The sequence below is a fragment of the Poecile atricapillus genome, chromosome W, assembly GCF_030490865.1.
Source record: "Poecile atricapillus isolate bPoeAtr1 chromosome W, bPoeAtr1.hap1, whole genome shotgun sequence".
Taxonomy (NCBI): Eukaryota; Metazoa; Chordata; class Aves; order Passeriformes; family Paridae; genus Poecile; species Poecile atricapillus.
In genome coordinates, this window is record NC_081288.1 from 41849535 (window position 1) to 41859660 (window position 10126).

General features: G+C 39.9%; 1 protein-coding gene across 3 annotated transcripts in view; it reads right to left on the reverse strand.

Annotated features, from left to right (window-relative positions):
- Nucleotides 1–7604, reverse strand: part of LOC131591925 (rab-3A-interacting protein) — a 32543-nt gene extending 24939 nt beyond the window's left edge. For 2 of the 3 annotated variants that reach the window (XM_058863052.1, XM_058863050.1), the window contains exon 1: nt 6878–7015. The gene's annotated coding sequence lies outside the window, so the exon portion shown is untranslated. Of the gene's footprint in view, nt 1–6877; nt 7016–7535 lie in introns of those variants that run through there. The other variant, XM_058863051.1, reaches the window with a different exon arrangement.
- Nucleotides 7605–10126: the final 2522 nt, after the last annotated feature.

A 10126-nucleotide genomic window follows, 5' to 3' on the forward strand; every position in this document is an offset into this window, starting at 1 on the left:
AACTGACAAAATTTCAGTTTGTTTTTTAATTACACATGCTTTTCGTAAGATCAACAGAAAACACATGATTTTTACAAGTCCTACTTTCTAGCAGTTTATCAGAGATGACAAAAATCTCTGCATAATTCAAAACTGTGTGTTGGAAGTATTATGAAGAAATTTGTGAAGGAATTACTTAGCACTGATTATTCACTGCAAAAAAAAACCCCACCTATTCCATGTTACATAAATAAAATTAGAGAGAAAAGGCTCAAAAATATACTTAATGCTCAAAAAAAAAATCCAAACAAAACAGTACATTGTATTTTACAGAGAAAGTTGCTTGCATCCTACACTTGAAAAGACAAGGCAGGGAGAAGATCTATAAAGACGATAGTCACAACCATGCCTAGAGGATGCTACATGTACATCCACTTCATTAGCTACTTCACAAAACACACAGGAAGACATCAAGAACAGAATCCCAAAATTACATATGAAGTGATGTTTGAGTTAATTTAAGACTTTCTGGTCACTTTAATCTCAAAGAACACTATTCAAAACTGTTCTGCATCTTAAGGATTGCAGTGTGTATACATACCAGTGTGAAACAAGGAGCTCTGCCAAATCAGCAGGTATGTGTGAGAGAAGTTGAACCATTCAGACAGCAAGAATATGTTAACTGATAAAAAAACAAACAAAAAAAGAAAAAAAAAAAAGAAAAAGGTAAAAAAAAACTCACCTCCCTCTAAGAAACTGCCCAGACTTAGGGACAAAAAGGACCTTACATAAATTAAAAGGAACATTTTTGTTTCATACTCCTTTTCTGCAGAAAATTTTATGCAGAAATTTGTTTTATTTTGAACTCTCAAGAGCAGTTGCATAAATATGATTCACACAGAAAAAACTGTGAGTTTTGGGCTTTGAAGCTTTCCTATAACGGAGATGAAAAGCTTATTTTTGAGTTTAAGTAACTTTGGCAAATATTGCTGTTTGTTTTCCCTATAGTTTTTCTTAACTATTAGAAGCCTTATAATTACATGCTCTACATGATGATAAAGCCTGTAAAGCGGACAAATTAAAATGAAATTACACAGCTACAGGATATTTCTTCAAAGTTCAATTTCAAGAATGTTTACAGTGCAATTATTACATAATTGCTTTACCTTTAATAAGCTAAAATACTGCCATCTTTATAGTTCATCACCCCAGCTGGAAAATATCCACGTTACAGATCTCAAAGTCAGGGTCACATCCACAAACACCCTTTCCCCTCCTTTGTTCCCACCACTCTCCTTTCACAACCAAGCCAGCCATACCCTACACAACTAAACTGACAACATCAACCTGTCACTTACACTTTCCAATTCTTAGGATTCCAGTCTTTGACACAGACAAAGGACACAGGCTCTAAACATGGATGCAGAAGGGCTGCCTGGATGCCTCGCCTTTTCTATAGCACCTAGGAAAGTGCACCCAAATCCACACAATAGAAGCAGAAATTGAGACCCACCTGAGACAAAAACAGGAACACAATTCTGCCACATACACTCTGCTGTTGATTAGTTTCTATTTCAAGTTTGAAAGCTGCATTGCTAGTCACTCTTAAAACTCAAAGTCTGACCTGATATTTAGTAGAGATATAATGGAACTTCCTATCACCAGTACCACTGACTGCTTGAAGTTGCACACCCCATTGGGCTGAACTTTGCTATGCAAGGTTTTTTTCAAAAAAATGGTTTTTAGGAAAAAAAAACTACTTAGCCTTTTCCAAGAATAAAAAAAGGCTCAAGAAAAGTTTATTTGTTGTTTTTTTAATTTATTTTACTATTTCTGTACAAATCTTAGGGCTCTGTTTGGAGAAAATAATTTAAGTACACAGAGTAAGCAACAGGTTAAAAGATGCACCATTCCATATATTTATGATAACAGACACAAATTTGCCTACACTCTAAAGTCCAGAAGGCTATGCTGACTCAAATATATAAAGAACAATTGAAAGTCTACTTATTATCTTTCAAATGCTCAAATGCATTTCTAGCTGTCCCTCTGGACCATCACATCAATTCACCCTGGTGTATGTTCAGGGTATGGATGGGAGGAATCTATCCTAACTACATGGTCCCACTCCTTTGAGAAATGTTCTACTTAACTGTTTTCTACAGCTTTTCTACCTAACCTGCCTATATCCTGCAGTATTTTTAACAGTAAAAAAAAAAAAAAAAAAAAAGTTCAAACCAAAAAGATTAGGATAGTTACAAGACTATCACTCTGCTTATACATTAAATACTGACCTCAGCCGAAACAGTATATAAATCCATGCATAACTTCTCAGCTATCAAAAAATAAGCTCCATCTGATACAGGAAGGAAAAAAGTTTAAAAAGTTAAACAAGTTATTCCTGGAAGAGCCAAAAATAAAGTCCCTCAGCTATATTTTTCCCATAGCCTGTCAAATGGGCACTCATAAGCAAACCATCTGTGTAAAACACTTTCCATTCACAATTTTTTCTTTCCTAAGATTACTTCTCACTAGGCAGTGAGCAGGCAGAAGCTGGGTACACCACCCAGACAAGACAAAGAAATCCATATTAAGTATCACAGTTTCAAGATTCACCAACACCATTATGAAGACACATAAATAAACCAAAACATACATGCAAAAAGCAAGGTGGTTGTAAAATTAAAAGCTCTCTTTTGGGAAAGAACTCCTCAAAGTAATGGTAGCCAAAAGGAGGTTTAAAAATGCACATTAAATTTCAGTGTCATTAAAGATTAGAGGCTTCCTTAAGGCTTGCAGGAAACATTCACATTATTGACTAAGGCAGTGATCAACAGCCTTGCTGTGAAGGAGCATGGAGCAAATGGTAATCAGAGGGCTTCACTAGGAGCCAAGCTGACTGCGTGCAAAGAACCACACTCTGCTGGCACAGCACTCTTTAGTAGTAGTTCTGCTACTGTGAACAAAAGCTGATATTCTGACATTTCAGGGCAGCACACATGTTAAATAAAATAATTAATTTTCTTAGTACTTTTTCTACCATCTTAATGTAAGGTGAAAGCTTGGAATCGCATTAGTGCCTACCCAACATGGTTATTTTTGTCTTAGTTGATACTATGCAATTAGAATCACAAAAAAAATGTCAAGTACTGTAATAAATCAGGATGAAACAACATAATAATTCATTTCCTTATGCTTTCATCTGGAAATAATGCAAATTTGGAGGGAGCTGACAAAATGTCATTTTTTATTACCTCTTTGCTGCCACACCTGCACTGCTGAGTTACCATAACTTCATGAGGAAACTATGCTCATATCTATTATTTCCTCTAATAAGAAACTAAAATGTACTACAAAGAAATCAGTTTAACAACAGTTGGTTTAACACTTCCTAAAGCTTCTAACAGAAATTGAGAACCACAAACATTTTTAATAGCAGTAAAATCAAAATGCTTAACCTAATTTTTCTGTTATAACTCTAAGAGGGGTTTAGCTACTTTGCTGAATCAAAGCACTCAATAACTAAATACTAAAAGACTCCCAGAAAGGCAGTACTTTATTGTGGTTTGTTTCCTTTTGGGAAAAAAAAAAAATGTTGAAAACCACCTACTACAAACTCTGGAGTTTGTCTTTCACAGATTGCTTTTAAATACCAGACACTTTGAAGATAACTCTGAACAACCTCCTAACTTTTATAGTCCATTTAAAAGCAATGCCAACACCAAATGCTGCACACATCGGTAATCTGATTTTTAGCTTTAACAGTAAAAGAGTACAATTATAACAGAATGGCTACCTGCTTGAGTAGGAAGAAAAAAAAATCCCCTAAGAAGAAAGTTAACACCTCTAAACATTTTAACAGGAGGAAATTCTAGTTAGTATTTATCAAAAGAACATGCCTATTAGCCACTGTGGTTTAGCCTCCATGCAGCAAGCCTTTTAATATGTAACTGAGTCTCAAAGACTTCATTAGACTCCAACATCTGTTTCAGTTGATTTGGGAGGGGTCTGGAAAGTGAATTTTTCCTAAAAATGACTGCCATTAGCCCACCACTGGACCTGCATTCTTCTCAGTCAGTTTAGGGAAAAATATTTTTATAATAAATATTTATTTATTTATAATAAATATTATTTTATAATTTGGCATTATAGAGCCTGGAATGTAATATGTTTTAAAATCTAAAGAACTCGGTAGGGAATTAAGAATAGTGGACTAATGAATACCTTTTAAAGAACCAGTTCAATGAAGTAGTGCTACTTCAAACCTCTCAGATGCAAACAGGCAGTTTAAATTTTCAATTGTTGTAAGGCATATACAGGCATTATTTTCAAGTTCAAAACTATTTCAATTACATCTATCCAGTCTAATATATTAATGAGATGTAGGCAGGACAAAGTTTGGTAGATTTTCTTCCTAAATTATCTTATATTTAATCTTAGCCAGAGATTTCAAGCAAGTTTAAACACCATTATCCAATGTCAGCTGATTGCATGAACACAATTCAAGATTTGGCATAGGAATTTCCTTAAGATTTGCAAAAAATAATTCCTAAAATTTAGCAGTTATGATAGAAATTTCTGCTCCAGGAACCCGAAACAATGTTTTTTAAAAATTTATTTATTTTTTTGAGACAGGAAGAAAGCACTGGACTACTCCAGTCTTTACAGATTCTACTTTTATTTTTAACTGACCTCACACCATGTATTTACCAACAGATGATAAATTAGGCAAGACAGTAAAGGGGAGGTAAACTGTAAGTTTGACAAGTCTACAGAATTTAACAGCTAGCAGAAACACACTTGGTTTAATGTGAGAGTATTTTTCTACTGCATTCCCTCTAGTGTTGTCATGTAATACTATGATGTGGGTCTTCTATTTTTACTCTCACTCTATGCATTGAAAACACTATTTTACACTGTATTGAAAGAAACAGTCTAATTCATAGCAGGATTTTATGAAGTTAAAAGGATTTTTGCTTTGATGAACTGATGATGAAAAAAATCTCTTTTGAAAACTTTATAATAGATGTATCTTCAACTAGAAAAATACAGGCACCAACAGCAAGTGTCTCTCTTACAGAAACAAGCAGCACACGAGATTCAATGACCTATATTTATGAAGTGCTTGTGAAACTTATAAATAAACATGGTTTAGAGTCTAGTAGATAGTACACCCCTTACTAGAGTGAAAAGTCAGTGCTTCGCAAATACAAAGAATACCACAAACTTTCATTGTAAACAAACATTCAAAGAACACTGTTCTGTTCACAAAGACTCTCAAACCAAGCTAATTAAACTGAATATATGATTCTCTTTGCAGTTGCTGTTCTTTTTAAAGCAGAGCATTGTTCTGCCTTATCTTGGAAACTATTTCACAAGCCCATCTCAGGTTTACACCTGATCACAATGACTGTAGTGTCATTCTCGCCAAGACTTGGACCTAACGACCCTCTTGTTTTCAGTTAACACTGAAAATATTCAGTAAGTAAACTTAAAACTTCAGTAAAATTACCATGAATTTCCTGACATTGTAACTGCAAATGCATTTAAGGAAGTGTTTTCTTAATTTATTAAAAAATGGTTAGCATATTAGTGCTAATAAAGTCTCTAATACAAGTCTTGACAGGTTACAATAAGACAGTATTCTACATACCCTATTAAAAAGGGTCTTAAAAATAAAAATCCGAAGTACACATTGCTTTTCTGAGAAAATCCATAAACCTAAGTGGATCAGTGAGTGACCATCCCATTTGGTATTTTACATGAATTTTTAAACCATGTCAATAAAAGCTGTGAAGATAGCTTCAGTCTATATTCAAAATGCTTCTTGTGACTGTTCTGTTCTCCTACATAAAAAAGAAATTCCCCTTTTAAATATAGCCTATCAAGATGGATATTCCAGTCGCAGCTGTGAGGTGCCCTCGCATTTGTTATTTATTAAAAGCATAATGAGAACAGTAAATTATTTATCCTTCTTTGCTCACTAGGTAACATTAACCAAGCACAACGGACGAATGACTGCCAAGAGACAAATACAGAAGGCCAAACTTTAACCCTTCCAAAAACTCATTAAACAGATCTATAATAGAAACAACAATAAAATTATTAAAGCAACAAGATTTCAGGTTTTGCCCTGTAGTGAGGAATACAAATATTTGAACAGATGGTAGCTGCCAATACATACTTCTAGTCTGAATGACCTTACATCTGCTTCAAGAGAAGCTGATAATTTCAGTTACATTAAGTCTGTAGAACATTAATTATTTTATCTATCTAGATAACTATCTTTGAGACTTCCTAAGAACATGCTTTGAAATGAACACAGCAAACAAACCAAGCAGCATAAAACTCAGTACACTATCTGCAAACAAAACAGACAACACTTTTAAACTCATGAAAACACTGTAGCTTTTTGTCAGCAAGACAAACTCTGACGGTATCATTAAGCCTTTGGTCACTCTGTGTTCTCCTGCTTCCAAAGCCCTGCCACTCTCGGGGAATCAGCGGAGCAGCAGAAATGTCAGCACTCTGGCAGCACAAATTTCTACATAGCTCATCGCTTGAAATTAACTTGTGACCAAAATTTACTTTCTGAGCCTGTCCAACATAACTACATTAGAAATTAAGGCTAAGTCTACTTAACTACTTCAGCTAACAAGACCACTTATCGGCGACTAAGTATGACCCTCAATATTGCTCGACAGACCATGAAGCAACCACAAACGCTACAGGCGAATGCAGCCCCACTGTCCCACGGCGCAGAAGGCCACTCCGGTCTCTGCCCACGCTGTTCTGGCGCCCCTCGAAGGGGGTGAACCCCGCGAACCCCACGAGGGGCCCTGCCCGGCCCTCTCCCCGCTTCTCTCTGCCCCTTTCGGCGCTCTCCCCTGATCCGCACCTGCCGCCGCGCCGGCCGATAGCTCTGTGAGCGGAGGCGAAGCGTTCAGTACTAGCTCAGCTTCCTCTCGCATCCCTCCTCTCCTGGTCTCGGTCACCGCCGCCGGGCCGCCCTTCCCCTCGGGCGCCGCACAGGCACTACGTGGGGAGCACGGCAGCTGCTCCGACCCTCCGGCCCCGGGGATGCGATGGCTCTTTGTCCGCCGCCGCTGCCTTCCCCGGGCCAGGTGCCCCCGGCACTTCCCGGGCTCATCCTTGAGAACTACTTTTGCCCAGTTTTCCCTTCGACCGCGGCTGCACTCGGAGACAAACGCATCCCTGCCGCCGACAGACCCTTCCGTGCGCACGCAAGCCCCGACGGATCGAGGTACGCCCTCCCGCCGCAGACAGGCACGGCGGCATGGCCCCACGCTCCCACGTCCATCCGGGCAGGGACCCACAGCCGCCGCGGCCAGCCCGCGACCGGTCACGGCGCCCCGGCTAGGGGCAGCGCTCCCCGCCGGCGCCGGCTCCGCCCGCCTGGGCACAGGCTGCAGGAGACGCGTCGGCGGGCAGGTGCAGCAGCACTAGCGGAGAGTCACAGCTCGGGCAGCCACCCCTCGCTCCCGCTGGCGCAGCCGGAGCCGGGACCGGGGCCGCGCAGCCCCCGCCGCACGTACCTGCCGAGCCTCGAGAGAGGAGCGGCCGCCGTCGTCGCCGCGTCCCCTCAGCCGACCTGCGGGGCCGGGCCGCGCATGCGCAGCGCAGCGCAGCGACCGCAGCGGGGCGGGGGGGGCAGGTGTGCGCAGCCCCCTGCCGCCCCCTAGCGGCGGGGCGGGGGTGACCGCCGTGAGGGGAGCGGGGCGGGGGCGGGAGAATGGCCCGGGCCCGCGGGGCCTCCGCTCGTCCACTGCGCCGGAGGGTTACAACACTGAAACTTTGGTTACAGCACTGAGCACTTTCTTGTTCGGGAGCGGGCGAGGACAGGGCTGTTAAACCCTGAGTGTTTTGTTGCCGTGAAAAACACAAGGAAGTTCATCCATTATGTGTTTAATGGTATGCAGTAACAAAGGCGCGGGATCGCGCAATTCAAAATGGGAAAATGAAAGAAATGCCAGGTGGTTATCCAGCAATTTTCATTCACGGGGCATGCACTGCTCCAAAGCAGTTTCCCAGCCTGCCTAATGTATGTCGTACTTAAAGACTGAACTGTACACATCAAATTTCTGAAATGAGACCACATTTAGAGCTATGAAAGGACTCATTTGCTAAGGAGAGGTGTTTTTCCAGCTCCAGTAGTTTGATAAAGAGCGATTACTAGTATGTCTCATCTGGGCTTGGCCTAAGCCATCCCCATTGCCACCCTGACACGAGCATGATACTTGGCGCCCTTGAAGTCGTGGTCTGTCCTGTTCTGTGTGTCCTGTCTCTAAAGCTGATAGGCAAAATGTTATAAAGCTACTATAAATAGGACTCCGTTTCACCACTGGTCTGATTACAGTGCCAAAGACTATGCTTCAAATGACAGCAATATTAGCTGGACCATGTACTTTGCTCGTTGTTCATGCAGCTGAACTGAGCCGTGTGCTGCATGGTGAGGAACTTGAGCAAAAAACTAAGGTAAATAAGACCTTGTCCCATTCATCAGTTAAGGAATTTAGGCCACATTCCAGTCAGTAATTGAAACTCTAATTATCTTGACAGCTTTCCACTGAATGTGAAAGAATCCTGTTTGGCCAGTCCTGCAGGCATAGCCACAGGCAAGTAATGTTCTGGTGGCACATTCCCCATGGCATCCACCAAGCAGGAAGTTCATTGAGAGCAAAATAATATGACTAAGATTATACCAAAAGGCAAATGTATCATAAAGTAAATACAGTACCTGTAAGTACTAATATCTTCTATTTTTCTTTCCAGTATGTAAATCTACACTGACTACAATGGGGCTCAGGCAGAAAAAACTGCTACAGAAAGTCATCATCTATAGCTTTTCTGGAAGCAATCCAAAAACTAAAAACCAAAACTAAAAACTAAAAACTAAAAACCAAGTGCAAAAAGTAGAATAGTCAAATATTCAAACACCAGTATAACTTGAAGTTTGATGTAAAATGCTCAAAAGAGCAGAGATGTTCAGTATAAGGACCTTGAACTTTAAATTATTTACTTTGCTAATATTGACATGAAATAGAATCCAGGCAGCGCTCTCAGAATACAGCTTTGACAAATTAGAAGATGCATCAGAAAGTTTATTAAAAACATGATTGCAAAAGAGATGACAAGTGGAATCAGAAGTTGAAAACAACCTATTAAGAGATAGTAAACCAGCAAGAGTCTATAATTAGGATCTGTAATCCAATAGTTCTTAATCCTGTACAATGACTGTGCTTGGCATGACAATTTGCTGTCTTAACCAGATTAGACATCTTGCAGTTCAAGAAATAAAAGCAATATAGTTCCGAAGACATTTGACTGCTAAAATTAATCACCAACAGATTTATGTTGTCAAAGTACTCCTGTATTTTGCTCTGTGTAATACTTTAAAGAGTCAGGCAGCAACAAACCACAGAAAGCATAATTTTCAGGGTTAAAATTAAAAGCTAAAATAAATTTAATTAAAACCAGAGTAATAAATAAGAGAAAGAGTATTTGAGTGAGATTGGGGGAAAATTAAAAGATATTTTAGAAGAGTATTTTACCCAGCCCTTTGCTCTTTCCTGAGCTGCAGGGCAGAGCTACTTCTCCAAGCATCATGAACTGAGAGCCAAGGTCACCGATGAAGGCACAGCCAAGGACAGGGCCAGGTGGCAATAGCGATGAGCTTTGCCATACACCAATGACCATCACCCAAGTTTGAGATGTCAAATCAAGTCCAGGATCCATTCAGGAAGTCTTATCAGGATGAGGCAGGAGGCAGTACTGGGGACATGTATGACCTGTGTGCAGACCTACATCTGTGGTGTAGATCTGAGGCTCATCCAAGGAAGGATCATCCAAGACAGATGGAATTTAGTTAACGTTTCTCATCTCCACAGAGAAGCACAAATGCCAGCTAATGTAATTTCCCCCCCTACAGGTTAGAGGAATGAAAGAAAGAGATGGTAGAAGATGTTCAAGTGTTTAGTAGGGGAGGATGTCCCAACAATATCATGTATAAATAAAGCAAATAAAATTTGATATCTCACTACCTACTTGCCCATGGTACTTCTTACTTGTTTATTTAATTATTTTTTTTTCATATCAAATGAACTGTACTTATTACATCCCTTTTTGT